General features: G+C 35.3%; 1 protein-coding gene across 1 annotated transcript in view; it reads left to right on the forward strand.

The window, feature by feature from the left end:
• Window positions 1–19524, forward strand: part of LOC136771555 (thyrotropin-releasing hormone-degrading ectoenzyme) — a 133253-nt gene that overhangs the window by 30976 nt on the left and 82753 nt on the right. The gene's annotated exons all lie outside the window — the stretch shown is intronic.

Consider the following 19524-nt stretch of genomic DNA (forward strand, 5'->3'; position numbering starts at 1 on the left):
AGAATATATTGTGGTGGAAGGGAAGAAAGCGGAGAGAATAACAAATAACCTTTTAAAAATGTAATGACTATATACATATATATATACAATCCACCACTGACACAAGTAAACGTGTGGGATTGGGTGTACAATGATGCTGCCTCAATACAGGCATTTGCCATTTGCCATCTGAGAGCCAGGTTTGTTCTTCAGTTGTCTGTGTACTCAACACAGTGGCCTTAACATGCCAAAACACTGAGGTGCACCTTTAAGCGGTGTCAATCTGTGTCTGTGTTACTGCTTTTCTTGTTAGATGTGACAGGTAAAGTGACATTTTCAGCTATTGTCCCTTTTAGGGGTTTATACCTGGTTTACATAATTTCACCTTAATAATATTAACATCAGACAGAATCACCTATAGAAAGTCATTTTTTACACTACACAAATCTATTATCAAATATTAACATCTTGGATTTGTCAATTAATTGCCTTTCATTGAGTTGAGTGTCCTTTTATGGTGAAAACTATTTGGCTTTATATACCGCTATATACTTCCCTAAAACAAACAAATAATAATAAAAAAGCTGAAATCTGGAGTGTTTGGAGCTGTGTAAATGAATGCAAAAGGGAGTGCTGGTTCAGTAGACTGCTCTCTTAAACAAAATTGGTTATTGTGGATCAGCATCATATTTCATTACATCCATAATTTTTATCCAACACAGATAACCTTGCTTGGTTCAATGGTGCCATGATATTTGGACAGGCTAACTCTTTAACTGTTGACAAAGAATTAGAACTAGAACAAATTTATTTCAAGCCAGAGAAAAGGCGTGATACACACAGAGCTATATTTGCAACAATATTCTTCATTCTAGCAACGGCATGTAATATTTTAGAGAGATAGGCGTACCATGCATGAAAATGTCTTTAATAGAAAAGGGAAAAACAATGTATTTTTCTAATTTCAACAAAACAAGAACATTGTGAACAAAGATTGTTTAAATTGTCTACATTGGTAGGCTAAATGGTACCAGTAGGGATTTGGTAAATTTAACTCACCATCTTTAAGTGTTTTGAATAATTTGTACATTTTTAATTAAGGCTTTTTTGAAGACAAAAAAGAAAGGTAGAAAACTATTTGTTAATTGAGAATATAAGGGAGGAACATGGGGATATATCATGAACAATGCATATGCCAACCGGGGTATGATTTTTTTTAATGCTTTCTATTCCATAATTCTTAATTTTGTTTTAAAGGGGAATTAAATTAATTTAAACCATTTTATCAGAGAATACATAAGTATTTAATACCAGAAGGCCATTTAAAGGGATAGTGGATTGTGGATGGAAAACAGTTGACTAGTATGAACTGGATAAATAACTGTTGCTTTATTTCATTGTTTATTTAAAGTTGTATTGTCTGATATTGATTCTGTACTTTGCTCAATACGCTATTGATTATATTGTATTTTGAATGTGAAATTAATACAAATATAATTAACAGACATTAAATATTTAGACATTTAGGCCCACACACATACATACATTATACATGTGTGTGAGTGTATCTGTGTGTTTGTTGTGTGTGCATCTATATATTGGATAGGCTATATATTGTTTTGTGTTATAATGGGTTTATATACCTCTATATACTCAACCAATTTGTAAATAGGGGTTAGACATTTGTATTGAACCAGATGAAAAATGCAAACAGGCTAAATAGAAAGATATTGATTAGTTTCTGTGTTTTTCTGTTCATTCTTTCAATGGATACCTATTGCTTATCAAGCAAAAAAAGAGGAACAATTAACCTAGGACCCTGTCAATATTTTCCATATTTACTTATGCATGCACTTTATTTTATATTTTACTTGCTGACTGAAAGGTATGTTACTGCTGAATCTAGGTATAACCTAATTGGTAATAACATGATGCAGGTTTGGATAGAGAAAAATAAAAACATTCCAAAAATGTACATGATTTAAATACATTCATCCATCTTCGAAACCGCTTATCCCGGTGAGGGTCACTGGGAAGCCGGAGCCGATCCCAGCAGGCATAGGCTGCGAGGCAGGAATACACCCAGGACGGGATGCCAGTCCATTGCTGGGCAACACACACACACACACACACACGGGGCAATTTAGAGAGACCAGTCAACCTAACCTGCATGTCTTTGGATTGTGGGAGGAAACCGGAGTGCCCAGGGAAAACCCACACGGACACAGGGAGTACATGCAAACTCCATACAGACAGGCCCCCTGAGCCAGGACTTGCACTCAGGGCCCCAGAGCTGAGGCAGCAGCGCTAACCACTGTGCCACCGTGCTGCCCATGATTTAAATACATTAAACAGAATTATTTAAAATTATATTTGAACTGACACACTAAGTATAAGTAGATTCTGTGATGGACTTCTACATTCTTATAGTGGGGAATACATCTCTTAAATAAGATGATAATAAAAAATAGGTGCAATTACCTAAATATCTAATTACCATTAAGCAATGTAAATAAAGCCTGCATATATTAAATATCTACAGCAATAAATACAGAAGCTTATTGCTGCCATTTTCTTTAGGAAAGCCTTTTTAGAATGTATATTTTTTCATGAGGAAGCAGTAAAAATGTTTATAGTGTGAAGATTCATCATACACTAGCATACAGTTTGACCTATATACAGTACTAGTTAAAATGTACATGAGGAAAAAAGGCATTGGCCTAAATCACTCTACAATTTGGATAAGATCATCAACTACTGCAAGAAGGTTCCAGAAGTAAAAATAAATAATAAAAATAACACTTTGCTAAATCCATTCACGAGCCATGTTTGAATTATGCAAATAAAACTGACTTCATAAGTAACACATTGGAAAAATTGGATTAGGCTTTAATTTTTCTTTTGCATTACTAAACAGTGAATGTCCGCAAAAGCTTTCTGCCTGCAAGCCCATTCTCCACTCCCAAGAGTACAAGCACTGCCAAAGAATTAGTCTCAGATGGTCTAGATATTGGCCTGATCAAAACAGCGGATAAGACAATTGCATCATCAATTGCTGACCTATTTATTCCTCACTGATTCAAGCAAATCTGTAATGTGGTAATGCTTTCTGTTGCTGGGTCAGAATCTTGTTCTACAAAAAGGAAATACCTCACTATTAATGTTCAGATTGTGGACACACATAATACATGGGGATCATCACCACTTGGTTATGTTTTTAGACTCTGCGGTTAATTTTCGAGCCCTTCTTAACATGTGCTCTCTCATAATACAAGTATCTTCCTCAAGACGACCTAGAGAACTGATTTAAAGGATGACTCTAGCAACAAATTCACTACAGATTAGACACCATACAGTGCCAACACCAATGGGAAATGTAAAAATCTATTTTTGCTTATTTACTAGCATGAAATAATGCACTGCAATACGGTTAAGAATGGTGAAAATGCAAACCGACTGACAATTCTCTGCAACATCATATATGTACTGTAACAGTGTGTTGAAAATGCATTAGTAGGATGAGCCACAATATGGCATTTTTAGATCAAAGACAAAATAGTTGTTTCATCCACTTGATGTTGAAAGTAGAAGGTAGAATACAAGTCTGAAACTTCATCTCCATATCTGGAGTGAGATATATAACTCAATGAGACTGCCCTCTAAGTACTCTAAGTACTACATTGAAATCTATCATACTGTGAGATAAGGAAAAAAAAATGAAATGCACCAGAAAACTGGAATTAAATCAGGAAGGAAAGAAACACAAATCAGATAATGCCTACATGTGAATTTGGACTGAAACAATAAGTCCATATGGAATTGTTTTTGAAGGAAGAACAGAGAAGCCAAACCCTGTTTACCAAGTTGGAATTTATTGCAGGAACCTCCGAACAAAATATCCGGGAACAACCCTGGTAACAAAACTAAGGGACAGAATCCCCTGGCAAATGGTAGCACTGGCAAGCATCTAGAAAATAGCAATTACAGTATTCCCTGGGCATAAATTGAGCCCTTTTATTTTAATATAAAAATGCAAGTTTTGACAGATTATTATTAAAAATATATGAAATAATTCCAGCATTAGTTGGACTTCTTGTACTTTATTTTAAGCTGAAGGGGGGAAATAAAACTGTTATTGGGTAAGTAGCATCACATGACTGTGCAGGCATACTGCTTTCTGTTCGGACTCAAAGGGGTTCTGTGTGCTCCATAGAACATCATCGTCCTTTTGGAATTCACAGAGCTTCTGTTTCATGCTCATTTTCTTTTCTAAAATCCCATAGTGCCTCATTAATACCTTGCACAAGGATTATAAATCCATGCTGTCAAAGACCTTATCACAGTAAACTAAAGCGAGGCAGAGGGATGAATTCCACCAATATGATGGCTCTATAATTATCTGGTCATTAGGGCTTTGATCTGTGTAGGGCCTGTCCTTTCTGAAGCTGTTTTGTTGATGTCTCAGTCAGTGTGTGTTACCTCCAAGATCACACTGTACACAATCCTCCATGGTATTGGAAAAAGCTTGTAGTCTTTACGCTGTACCAGGCATCATTTTTTTGATAGCTTTGAAAGTGGCCCATTCCAATCATTAGGAATATCGTTCAAACCTTAGACTCTTTCACAGCATGGTATATCTCATATAGGCATATATTCTGTCATTATCATACAATCTCGCCTCATCAAAACACCTCCCCCTTGTTTCCACAGCTGCAAAAACTCTACTACTGCTGTCACAACACTCTACCTATGTTTTGCAAGCTTCATCCTAATCACCTCCCAGTCCATATCAATGCTATATCAATGAAAAGAGGCTGGAACATTCATTTCTGAATCTGATGTGTGTTTAGGCTATAGGAACAATGCTGGGATTCAAACTCATCACTTATAAAAATTACTCAGTATTGAGTATTTGGAATGGTAGATTGTTGTTCCTTAATAAATATACTATATATTTTATCACAAATTCTATTTTTACACGTTCAACATGACACCAAACCCTAATTTTATATCCCTCCACATTTAACTCCAGTAACTGAACTCCTCATATTCAGGGTAAACTTGCACTTCTTACTTGAGTTGTATCACTATTTTCATGCTTCTTATTTTAGTTCTTACAGCTTGTGGCAGTAGAAGACAAAAAAAGACATACAGACTGGCAGGCTAAATTACTGCATCACCCTAATTTTCCCATGACACTTTGCGTGGGAATGCATCTCCAGCTAAGGAGTGGGTAGCCTAGACTTCTTCAGTAGCAGACATGCTGGGAGCACTGATGAGACTCTCATCATGAGAACATTTTCAAAAGATACTGTATATCTATCTTTCATTATAGTTCACAAAAAAAAAGCAGACCATCAAAGAGCAGCATTTCCAAACTTTCCTCTTATCTTGTGTATATGTCAGTCCATTCAAAGTATTATTGCTGGTAAAATACACTTTAAGAGAAATTGGACCAAATCACTTTCTGGATGTGGAGAGTGGGAGTTTTTGTAAATAAATGTCTTTGTCCCCATTCTAAAGATACTTGTGTGTCTGCTACATGTATCTGTGATTTATTTTAAGTGAATACATTTTTTGAAGAGCATCTATACTATTATAAGCTGGAATATCACCCAATGAGTGAAAGATACACCCTTCATATGAGCTATTCACTTTTAGAACACGGTAGCACAAGGTTTTTAGGATCCTACATTATCTGAAACTGAATACAGCTTTCTTTACCCTCAAGTAAGTGATGTAAAAAAGTAAAGTGTGTTAAAATTAAGTTGTTGTTGATCAAGACAATCAGGTACAACATATTTTGACCCTGAACTCCTTTATTTGTTTTGGGGAATTACATCTGGTCTCTTGCTAATAGGAGAATAAATTCAATAACTGCATATATTCTCTTTGACTGTCCCTCTTGCTTTGTGAATAAAGCCCTTAGTGTTATTATATTTAATCTATTTGTATTACAGTTTTAGGATGATTGTTAGTTGAGCGATATACATTTAAAATATTACTGAATTTATTTTTATAACATTTTTGATAAAGTAATCAGCTTATTAGTACAATGCATAACTACAATACATATAAAGCCTACAGGTGTCACATTTTTAAAGTAGTAATGGGGGCAGTGCATTATGTTTGTGAAAGTATGAGCAACACAGGCAGACTGTTGTGTGAAAACCAGAATTAAAACATCTGGAAGAAAAATGATATAGCTCAGCAACCCTGAACATATGAAACCACTTTACTGATTAATACATATTGCTGGAAGCCCAGAATATATTAATATTGTCAAAACAAATGCCTTATATTATTGAGGGCACTCTGTGGTATGTTAAGTGTTAATAGCAGCTGAATAGACCATCAGTTATTTTCTGGTGCAGGTTTTGGACTTCAGACTATTTAAACAGCTTACACTTTGACAAATCAAATGTGTAATGTTAAGAAAGTGAAAATAATTACCTCTTAGTCTATAATTGTACAGTGCTGACTACCTTGAAATTGACTTAATTCCTTTAAAAAGAGACATGGTATTGACTTAACAGATTTTCAAACCATTAAGGGGGTTAACAGCTCTCTGCTTATCTAGCTAATTAATGCTGCTCTGTGATTTGTGTACTTGGCAGGGTATAACCCTCAGGTCTCTTTGCATTCCAGATAATTGTATCTATTTTTGACAGAATATCCGTTGTCTCACTATTGCCGAGGTCACAAGTTCAGCAAGTTCAACTCAAATCTTCAACTTGTAACTTCAGCCATCGAGCAAAAGAAATGTTGAATAAAATATGATGTTTGATCTCTTATGCAATTCCTTTAAATCTTTTCATTCCATGGGCCCAGTTCTGAAGTGTGTGAGAGGAGCATTTGGGAAGCATTAATGCAATTCTTAAATGATTGTCCAGTCTGCGTTTCTCAGGAAGGGAAATATTGAGGTGCTCATGGTTATACCAACATGGAATGAGCTTTTCATTTAATTGAACTTTCACAAGCAGATTGTATTTGATCATGCACCGCGAATACATGTATGCCTCAATCCTCACTATCACTTGCCACTTGTGATCCCCTTTTCCATTTTTCAACTCTTTCGCCTTATTTTAGTTGAATGTTTTCAGTATATTGGGATGAATTCAGTGCATTTTCCGGACTCATATAAAGGCTTCTTAATGGTATTTTTGTTATCTTGCCACAACAGAGGTTTTCTCATAGCAAAGACTGACATCCAACTGTGAATCATAGGAAGGACAGTATATGACTTTTATGTTTCACAGAAGCATATAGATAGAATCAGCCTACTGATTATGACTATTATTATTATTAGATCTTATATATATATAGATTTGTAAGTTAAGAAAAAAAAACACATACATAAATCATACTACTTCTAATAATGTTGATAAGATAGGATATTTTGCTGTAACAAGTACATTTTTGAATTTTCCCTTTTAGAAAGAAAACCACATAGCTGTAACAGTTTCCAAAATGTTTAACAGTATGTCAGAAAAATGATAATCTAACTGGACTAAAGAAAATAGATATAGTACATCATGTTAAACAAATAAAACTATTTTACTGAATGCGTATTATAGACTTTTTGTGCCTTTGATGGATTCCTGAAAACTGTAATACAATGTAAGGAAATACTGTTTAACCCGGGTGGGGTGGCTAAATCAGCCACATCTCCATAATAGAAGAAACTTGCATGTAATGCCATTTACCTGAATTTTATTTTAAACTGCAGACAGTGAATGTGTGATTTGAATTTATTGAAGTAAAACCTGATTCTCATATTGCTTTGCTAATGTAGAATACATTACTACTTTAAAAGCCAGGGGTGAAAATGTGATTGAAATTCCATATTCACCTGAAAAAATTCCAAGGCTAACAAATGTGCCCACTATATTGTTAAACAAAGCAAACTATTTACAAGTCATATATGTACAAATATAGTATATATATATATATATATATATATATATATATATATATATATATATTAAAACGTTTTTTTTTTAACTTGTTATTCCTGTGTTTTTTCAATATACTTGTACTTGCTCAGTGATGCACTACATGTACAGATGCACTACAAACATAACTTTATGTTAAGTTAATTATAGGGGATTTTCTCAGCAAAAAGTTATTGCTCTTTAAAAAGACTGCCCTTAGGTAACAGATATTGACATATGTACTGACAGTGAATAATAATAATAATGGAAACTGACGTTTAACTTCAGACATGGTGCCAGAGGTAATACAATACACAAGACAAAGAAACAAGATCTTTTATTTAGGGATCAAGGAAAATAAGAATCAAGAATGTTATTTTCCAAATGTAACAATATTGCACTGAGACAGTGACCTGAATAGACGCTTTATGGATGTTTCTGTTGAGTCGCTGATCGCTGTGGTCTGGGGTCTTCTGTTATTTTCTGGCACCTACCAATAGGATACAGAAGTCAGAGCAAAGTGTCTAACTCAAAATGAAAGACTGGGGACTAAAGAGTTGAATCTGTTACGTGTGGAGGCTGTATTTGTTCAATATTTCAAATCATATCAGCCATAAATTAATCATATTTTGGATTTAAATTCAAAAGCAAGAGATTTCTGCCTGAATGTAGACAGTGTTGAGGTACAGGGGGTTCGAGGTTATCTGCTATGTGATAAGTTCACTCTTATTCTAATGTGTATGGTATGCTCTCCTTTCACTGTCTATCTATCTACTTTCTTTCTGTTTCTTTTTCTATTTTTGATGTGAAATGATGTTTACCTGTAGTTGTAAAGCAGCTGATTTAGTACTCCTAGAATTGGGTATGAAGCAGGGCACTGGAGACATTAAACAAATATATATATAATCTAGACTTCTTTTGCAAAAGATATGACAAGCCACAGTGTAATGCACCCTGACAGGTGTGTGCAGAAGGCATGCATTTCCTGTTCGGAGGCAGCACTCCTGTTGAGTTGCTCACAAAACCTCGTACATGGCAGGGTATTCCTGGGATTTCTCCTGTGCAGTCTCTGACTGACTTGTTTTTGAATATCCTGATATTTAAAAATAAGGGGCTATTTTCTATTGAGGTTTCTAAGTCCTTATGGAAATCACAGAGATACTCCTTCAGTCATTTATGTAGTCTTTAATTTTTAAAACTAATAAATATAAAAACTCCATACAATATTAATGTCATTAAAAGTCACACCACTTTCAGATCAAATGGATTTGAATATTAAGGTATTTCCCATAATTCTTTCTAGGTGCCTTTACTTCTGTACATGGAACTAAATCTGACCTTCCTGACATCTGGAATTTAATAAAGAAGGGCTTTTCTCTGCTGGTCTCGGCTTTAACATTTTCATGTCACAGTGCTTCAAACGATACAGGATATCCATCTTGAGTCCTGTTCTGTTTATATACAATAGACTCCTTATAGTTGCAATTTGGATAATTGCATACTCCATTTTATTGCATAGCAACCAGAGGGCCTTGTTTAAAAATGCATTGTTTTAATGGAAACATGCTGTGGTTAAATGCATATTCTTTTAATACATCATTCAGATTAGTGTATTTTACACCTGATAATTGCATAGTGCTGACCACTACAGTATTGCCAATGTCCTGGTGCTTGCATAGGACAAAGAGGGGGTTATTATTGGTATTAATAAGGTTATTAGTTTATTTAATTTTTAAAAAGCAGTTTTATATATGGCTGGATAGATATGACAGGGTGAATTTAAAACAATTTAGAGAAAATACAGAAAGTGAAGTCGTGTACGCAATTTGTGTCTTTATTTTCTTTTGCTGAGAAGAGGCGTTTCCTTTGAATCCGTACATTATTCTGTACTATATCCCAGGTTGATTTATTGAGTTGTTGCTTTGCTTTACTTTGAATACAATATTTTCCTACAAATATCTGACTATTTTTGTGCTTCTAGTACCATGAACAAAAGGGCCTGTAGTTACTGATTTTATAATTTTAGGCTTTTGTTGCAATTAATAGCCAAGGCCAGCTGTGTGCTGTACTGATGATGAATCTGATTCGTACGAGTCATATGCACATGCACAAGGTAGGCTTCTGCATTAGAAAATATGCAAGAATGATATTTGTACCGTATGCCATAGCGGCTGTTTTGTTTACATGGGAAACTGACATGCGACCTATAAAGTATTCATTTCCCCCCCTCGGGTCGACAATTCTGATTGTAATAACCTGCATAACCTTCATGTGAAAAGTCTGGCAGGTACATTTTAGGGGAGGCAAGTAAAATTTCAAGGTTTGCCTGCTGGGCAACCAGAATTGAAATATTATTTCAGACCATGATAGACTATATCGTCTTTGTATAATATTGTAATAACTTGCTACGGATTAAGGCATTCTCTGGTTAAGTGCATAACATCATGTTGGTCCCAAGCCTATGCAATTATCCAGAGTCAATTGTAGGAGTAGATCGCTCTTTTGGTTGGTGTTGAAATAACTCATATTGTAAGTCCTGAAAAATCCTAAAAGATTGGGAGAGCCAGGTATTATAGTACCAAATACATGGCCCCCATCCACCGTAATTAAATATTTACTCACAATGGATATGCAAACATATGGGATTTACTTTGATGGATCTGAGTGAGAGTCTGTCTCCTGTGCTCTTCCCACATCTCCAGACAGATGGAATCCAATGACATGGAAAGATAGGCCAGTCAGGAAAAGCACAGTAGACAATTCTGGGCTCTTCTGTGACGTGAGGGAGAGTGGCACAGCAGCGCATGTACTGCTGCACCGCCTCGGGCACAACTCAGATGCACAGGGTGCCAGTGAGCAATGTCAGATGAGGAGGGAGAGAAGGCTATCGCGCAAGCTGTGGAGAGAGCGAGAGAGGGGGGGAGAGGTAACGGTTGAGTGAGAGAGTGCTTCAAACTAAATGTATGGGAAAGATTCTAATGTTCATCAAAGTTCTGATTTCTTTTTTCCCCCATTACGTACAGCAAACTGTAGACTGATTCAGAAAATAAAAGCCGAGTTTTGTGAGTCATAAAGATCAATGGGTCACACAGTAATAGAACTGGTGGATGGAAAGCCTAGGTTATTTCCTCTGCAAATACATACAGTTCCTGGAAATATTGCAGTTTTCATGTTACATATAAAGAGACTGGCATTTATAGTTTTGTTCATAGCATTATGTCATATGAATCCTCCAATTATATGAAAAATTAGAATGACAGCCAAGGAAACCTGAAGCACTTTTCAACAGTTTGTGATAGAAAACTGTGGTCCGGTATTATATTCACTATTTTAAAGTAATTAACAACGTGAGTTATGTGGTGAAAAAGTCAGCTTGACCAAGAAATATCAAAGCTATTGCATGACTGCAGAAGGAACAATATGCAGTGGTCCCATGTCTGTCAATATCAGTTAATTTGACCCTTAAAAAATGAATGAGCCTTCCTGTTTGTCTCTTCCTCCTTCAAACACTGACATTAATTTGCCACTGCGATGCCTCACTTCCCTGAAGGAAGCTTTCTCTCCGGACCCTTGGGCTAAACCTGACTGAGATTCACATAGACATTGTTATAATAATTTCAGTCAGGAGGCCTTGAACACTTTTTAATGAGTTGTATAAAATGCAAATATGCAAATATATTATGCAAATATTCAATTGTTATATTTGGACTTTGACCTCACGATTTAAAGTACAGGACAAACTGTGGACAGAGAGGCACATATTCTCCTTCCTTATTGGACAAAAAGGAGGTGGAGGCTGAGGTGAGCCAGCCAAGCTCAAGTCAGATTGAAACTATGAATATTGTCACACTTAAATTGTTTGACTGGGCAACTCGTTTGTGACCAGTAACTCTCCGAATCTCAGAAATTGACACTTATCTCCATTTGGATACCCTTAATGTTTCTTTATAGTCAGTTTGTGTCTTCACATTTTTCATTTAGACATCCTCTTATACCCAGTTGTTTGCTTCATGGTGCAAGAAGATGAAGTGCACTTGGCTGTGATATAATAGATTTAAAGTTTTTGTGGTCAACATCTGGTTATAATCTGTCCTCGTTTTTTATTGTTTTTTTTTTATCAGCTTTAATTCCCTGACTGCCATTGTTTTTATGTTTCTGTCTGTCAAGCGTACAGGGGCACCAGGGCACTCTGACTACAATTAAGAAACATAAGTATTGATTTATGTCAAAAACCTCTCAAAAGGGAAAACAACAAAGGACCCGATTTTCTGATATTATTTTATCAAAATAATTTCCCCAGCAAACAATCACAGCCACACCCCACACCTACTGTAGACATTCTGTAATGCAACTCTAACAGTGTGTATATGATTGTCAAGCTAATAATAATAACATCATTGCACTTTATTGCACAGTATTTTATATCCTCTTATTTAATTGTGTGAATAATTCATAGCTTTAAAACTAATAGATTCTTTCGCATTATTTTCCTGGTAAAGTCTGTGTTTGGATCTTAAATATGAAAGTTATTTCATATATTCAACACCTCAGAATATTTTTTCCATTAAAGCTATGTTTTTTTGTTTATATTCCTTTCTGTTTCTTAAGGGATAAAGAAAATAAACTATACATACATAGATATTAATATAACCTCACAAAATATAAGAACATGTTCGATTGTCTGTCATTCAGGTCATAATCCATTTTCAGTTGTTTTAGTCTCCAAAAAATAATTTCAGTTATTGCCTCAAGGCAATTTAAGGATTTTTTTTTCTTTTTCTGAAAGTTATGCATACTGAGATTATATATGCAATATCATATCAGTTTTATTAGTTTGAGAAAAGCAAATATTAAGGGCATTTGTATTAAAAAAAAATCTGCAGTTTTTCCCCAATTACAGATAAAAGAAAATGGGAAATTAAATGAGAAAATTATTGGAGTGGTTCCTGGCTATGTATACAGTTGCAGGATAGGTTTTGTTATAATATTCCCTATATCTCATGCTCTATTAACTGTTCTTCCAGGAAAATGGCTTTTGGCAATTTTCCACCATGTCAGTCCAGTGCAATACGAGCCAGTATACTGGTAAGGACAGACTATTTTTCTAATCTACTGCTCATGAAACACTGATGCATCTTAAAGACATTGGTTTTGAAATTAATGAAAGTATTGCAATGCTTCATTAAACATATAGGCTAATTCCAGTAATTATTGTCAATACAGTAGTCTCAGTTTAACCTTAGCTAACACAGTTCTGTAATGTTTACAAGAAATTATGCAAAGAAAAAAAGAGCTTCAAGTATACTTACTGGAAGGTATTACAAATTATAGTACATTATGTGAATTCAAGGTTTGTTACATACATCTCTGAACAAACAGTACTAATATGAATTGCAGATACAAAATTGTTTTCAGTATGTAGTTAGTTTAGTATATGTTACACAAATAACATTCATTCATGGCATTAAATAAAAAATAGAATCATTTAGAATTCACCTTCTTTATCAATTTGATACTTCACATTATTAATCGCTAATACTATTACCACATCTACTTGATCACTGAGGTGTTTAATACCCCATTGCCTCTGCACACTTTGAGTCTTTGGTTCAGCGATGCAATGAGATATGGTTAACTGTTCTCAGTTTGGATCGCTTGTGCAGTTGTTTAAGTTGTCAGGTGGCCTGTATAGCCAGCTTGATTCTGGCATTGTGTTCTTCACCCAGGGATGTGTGTGTGTTTAATGCCCTGCTGTTCAAAGCAAATCTTCGACCTGCATTTGAGAAGTACATTACATGAACAACAGAGCAGAGGAGAGGAGAATTACAATGGGAACTCTGACTGTGTTTTCTTCTGCCTCATTGAACAAGTTGAACAGCCCAGTTTGAAACTCCTCTGACATTCTGCCACACCGTAGATTTTGTGAGGACCTGACACAGGTTTACCTGGCACTAGAAGTCTGCAGTTTTGTTCAAACTGTTTTTAAAGTTGTAGTCAGCAGTATGTAGGTTTAAATATTCCCAGCTGAGAATTAAAATAATTGGGCTCCTGGCTCTTTATGCATGATAAGAGAACTTCAGAGTATTAAATTAAATATTAGGCTAGAGGAGGGTTTGCACTATGCAGCCATCACTGAAATGCCTTGGCCACAAATTTGGTGCCACGTGGCCAAACAAATGCATGATTGTTAAAAAAACAGGGGTTGAAAGTTTGCCCCATGTGGGAGCAGGGGAGGGGGGGGCAGGCACAGTGATTGGAGTTGCTGGTCACCAGCCAAAAGCCTGAAATGCTACGATATCATCATCAGTCTATATCGATCCACTGCTGGATGAAGGCCGCCCCAAGATGTTTCCACTTGCTTTGATCTACATCTTCTATTTTCCATGTCACACCTGTAAAGTTTATTTAATCTTCACAACTTTTATGTGGTCATCTTCCAGGTCTTTTTTAATCTCTTGGGAACCTTTTGATAGCTTCCTTTGTCCATCTTTGATCTGTTCTACTTACATTGAGTCCGGCCCATTGCCATTTTAACACGTTCACTCTTTCAGTGATGTCTCTTCTTGTTATTCCAAGCACACATCTTTCCATGCTTTGTTTGTGCTGTCCACAGTTTCTGGTACGTTTTTGCATTTAGTGACCAGGTTTCACAGTCATAAGAGCACTGGCAATATATGCATTGAATATGTGTGTGAGTGTGTGTTTATGTGGTGGTATAAGGATCTCGGTGAAACACACAAGTGATCAGGTTGACACTCTTTAAGTAGCCTAGATGATGCAATTCTGCTTAGCCCGTTTAATGCAGATTGGTGCCTGACATTTTGGTGGGGGCCCCCTGAGGAGCTATGTTCTGGTTCTCTGGGGTTCTTGTGGGTAAAAGTGTTCAAATAATAATCTCCAGGGATGACCCTATGGCAGTTGGATTGACAGTTTTTGGGATTTATTGCTGTAAAAATAGTGCGTTGTACATACCTGCTAATTGTGATAACAAAACCAAGTAAATCAGGTCTTAATATGTGAAATCTAGCTTTAAAGAGAGTTCTTATGTTGTGCACGTAGTTAGATGTTTTTTGTATGTGAAATTTTTTTGACTGGTAGTACAAATTTGAGAAGCTAATTACCCCGTAGTTTAGCAGATCTGGCACGTCAGCTTAATTCATTTGTACATGATTAGCTGAAGGTTCTGTGAATTTACTAAAGATGTGACAGACTCGTTGAGATAAATTAATAAATACATGGCTGCATAAGTTAGTGCACAATTAAGTAAATAAGATAAATAAATAAAATAGGGGATCGATATAAAGTAGGTTGCTCCTAGTTCTGATTATACAACTTGTGTTTAATGAATAGACACAATGGATGATGGACACTGAAAAACTATTTCGTCTTTTGCTGGAGGTCCTGCACATTGGATAGGAGTTTGATGTAATTACCAGCTGCCCGTAATAATGTCAGACTTGTGCTCTGCTTTATCAAGCTGTTATTAATGAACATGGCATTTCCCTTAACCACATAAGCAATTTCAATTTAATGGCATGGATATTTAATAAATAACGTACATCTTTTATTCACAACAAATATAAGCAGAGCTCGCTTGTTGAACACATTGTTGAGTTGTACATTCCAGTCATGCGGGAAGGGTCAATTTTGCAGCCAGCGGTATTTAAAGTTTAATAGACCAATCATCAATCAGTTGTATTTAAATTGCTTTCTGTATTGCTCCAAACTAAATAATTTAATGTTATAGTGGTTTTAATATTCAAAATAATTGATCAATAAAATGTTCAGATCAAGGGGCTCTAAGCTCCCTCTTCTGGTTAACACAGTTGCAGAGGGAGAGAGAGGAGAGGGAGAGAGGAAGTGTTTTGCACAAAATAACAACTGTAACAAAAATATGTTCTGATTCACATACGACATCAATGAACAACGAACTGCTATAGCATGAGAATCATCGACAACTGAAAGTTTATGCACATCAATCTAAAAGCATCCCATTGTACAATTGTGTATTTTTTTCAATTACAAAGATGTATATGGGGTGCCATTCAGGAATAAGAAAAAAATAATTTTATGTGCATTTGTATTGGTTTGCTGGTGTTTATATTAGTTTGTTGACATATATATGTATCAGGTTGCTGGCACACATATTGGTTTGCTGACATATGTATAGGTTAAGACTGAGACACACACACAGACATATATATATACACACACACACAAAAACATATATATATATATAATATCACCATCGCCACAATCAGCCTATATTGATCCACTGCTAGATGAAGGCTCCCCAAGATGTTTCTCTTGCTTTGATCTACAGCTTCCCTTTTCCATGTCATGCCTGCAAAATCTATTATTTCATCCTCCTGTCTTTTATGTCTTTGTCTACTAGTTTGTCTTTTTTCATCTCTTGGTATCCATTCAATAGCTTCCTTTGTCCATCTTTGATCAGCATACCAATAGAAGTGTAGATAAACTAATACATAAGCCAGCAAACCTATATATAGGCCCCTATAGGTTTTCTGACTTATGTATTGAAAAATATTTTAATCAGGCACAGGTTTAATAGCTCCTGGACCAGACTTTTATTATTAAAATTCAATAATCGCTCATTTATTTTTTTAATTTTAGAAATACGTTTAAGTACAGAACATGTTCTTTAAATATGTTAAAATGTAAGTAATCTTAGTAGGCAAATTAATATAACTCCTGTATGCATTTATACAGGAAGCAACACTAAACTATAACTTTACATGACAAAGTAATGCTCTTTTAAAATTTAAGAAACAATAGAAAACACTTCAATATGCATTTCCAAATGTCCTTTTTGTCTACTGATTACTAAGATCATACATCTGAAAGGTCTACAGTATCGTCTTGAATCTCACATCCATTATGATATATGTGGTTGAGGCAAAACTTGAATAAGGACCAGAGATATCTAAAATATTGTCACACTTACCATGTTTTCCCTGACATTAATTTATTAATGAAGTACAGGATTAAGTAGCAGTAATTTGCAGTTAGACTTCATTATGCTATCTGTAATTTGAAATAGAATAATCTGAAATAATCTGACAGCTCATTTTAATGGAAATCAAAAGTATATCATTATAAAAATGTGTACATATGCATATCACGGCTGTGGAAACCATTGTACTAAGCAAATCATTCATCATTTGATACTACACAACTCAAAGGATGAATTTTTCTTCTCATTTTCATAATCACACTCTATTATTGATAAGACTTGCAGCACAGTTGAGTAATGATAAGAGAAGAACCAATGTGTGGCAGCTATTGATTTGACAGTGCAGTGACTACAATTCATTTTGCTTTTCAGAAACAAAGTCAAAACAGAGTCTGTTGCTCTCTAACACTGGTTTGGTCTAAACTAAACTGTCCAATAGCTTCCCGCTAATGAGTAGGTAGGTAGTTACTGAAAAATGTGTGTTTTTCTTTTAGTTTTTTCCAGCAATATGAACTAAATGCTGTGGTAGGACTGTGGACACGAATAGTCCCAATGCAGATTCTTCATTTATTTTTACACACATATTGTTTCCGAATATGATTTCACCCCATGGTTCATCACATTGTCCATCTTATCCCTGGACCACTCACGTGTAATCTTAAGAGAGTCTCCTGAACTCAAACAGCATTGATTGATCCTCCTTTCACTAAGCAGATATTTTCTTTGAAGCCTTCACCTCAAGGTTCACCTTCCCTCTCTACATGCTTACTCAAGTGGTGACCTTGGAAGTTTACTCAAGGTTGCATGGAAGTTATGTGGGGTTACTGAAAGCACACAATGCAGGAAAATACCACTACTTGGCAGTGTAATATATTGGAATATAAGTGACTTGACTATTTAAAGTATATATCTGAAAATATAGAGTTGAAGATGAATAGATCTGCCCTCCAGAAGAAAACATTGCTAAAAAAGGAATCAAAATATGATTTGTCTTAGATCTGAAAAGAAATATGGAAGTACAACACATACACAAAAAATGTAGGTGTTAAAAAATATGAACCTGCTTAACAATCTTGTATTCTACATGAAGATTTAGGGGAAGTGACCCAGTTAAGCCCACCAAAATCTAAGTTTTACATGTTTTCTTATAGATATGTGAATTGCTTCCCAATTAAGTGGGTATTAAATCAAATATTAATCTCTCATCTAAACACTTGCGGTAGATTTTGACATACATTTACTAAATTAAATGAACCTATTTAATTGCAAAAGTGAAAAGTCCGGATGGGGTTTATGAGGTACATATGTACCCTTTAAGCCCACGTGTCCCAAATAAGCCCACAAGAGTTTTAATAGTAAATTCTTCAAATTGTATTGATTAAGCACTTAATATTTTATAGATGATTGAATTCAGACCTCAAATAACCAACCTAACCAATTAAAATTGTATTTTTATATTATCTGAGACTAATTTCCATCACATGGAATTGCTGCACTTGCTGTAAAGACAGTTTGCTCTGCTGGTTGTTGGGGTTGGGGTTGGGGCCGGGCTGTCTGGGCTGTGGAAGTCTGCACAGGTGCTTCAGAAAAAGGAGCATGATTTGTGGACACTTGTCTGTCCATCCGGCTCTGGCTCACAGGGATTATTCAAATGCTCTCAAAGCCAAAATGGCCAAAAATTACTATATCGGCTATTGGCCGATTGTTTTAAAATGGTGGATATTTCTGACTGCTATTTCTGTCTGATGGTGCTGCTTTTATTTTTTTATTTTTTATTTTTATTCAAATTCAAAATAGTGCTTTTAAATACAAAGCAAATTCATCATATAAGATTTAATTTGATTTATTAATCTCCTAATTTTATAATTCTTATCAACACACAACAAGTTTGGTCACGAAATTCAAGAAAAATGCCTTCTTGGGAGGGCCCCTCATAAAGCAAAGTTTTGGGGTGACTTCTAAAAATGCTGCTGCACAGTGGCAGCACAAAGTCATACAGAACTCAAGAACAGAACGTGATTGATTCCAAATAAAAGTAACATGACAGTAACAACTTTGTGCATTTGCTATGATACAGATCATCCTTCTAATATTTCCTGTCTTGTTTGTATTTCAAAATAAAAGAGCAAGTGGCCTTATATGGTACGTGGGCTTAATTGGGTCACTTCCCCTACATTGTTTAGCTCAATGCACATGTACTAGGTGATGTTTTCTTACTACTTCATTAAAATTATTTGTATTATTATTAAGTTATATAAACATTGCAGGAACACCCAGAGAGGTCTTTTTAAAATGATGTTTTAAACTTAAGATCAAAAGGAGGACAACCACCAATCTCACATCACTCCAAGCACAACCAATCAGATACACCACATTGACACCTCTATAGGGAGTTGTCTAAACTAATTAATTGAGAAATAAATGCAAATAGGTATATCCTTTATCTTACCCTCTAAAACAATACCTGAACACACTGAACATACATACAGAGAAAGCAGGGGTAGAGGTCTTGGAAACGTGTGGTGGCTTTGAAGTGCCATCGGAATATGGCTCTGTAATGCTTGATGGGTTTGATTTTAATTTCAAAGTGAAACTAATTTCAAAATGGTAATTAAATAAAAGCCTGATTAGTTTTTA

This window comes from Amia ocellicauda, chromosome 15 (assembly GCF_036373705.1).
Source record: "Amia ocellicauda isolate fAmiCal2 chromosome 15, fAmiCal2.hap1, whole genome shotgun sequence".
NCBI lineage: Eukaryota > Metazoa > Chordata > Actinopteri > Amiiformes > Amiidae > Amia > Amia ocellicauda.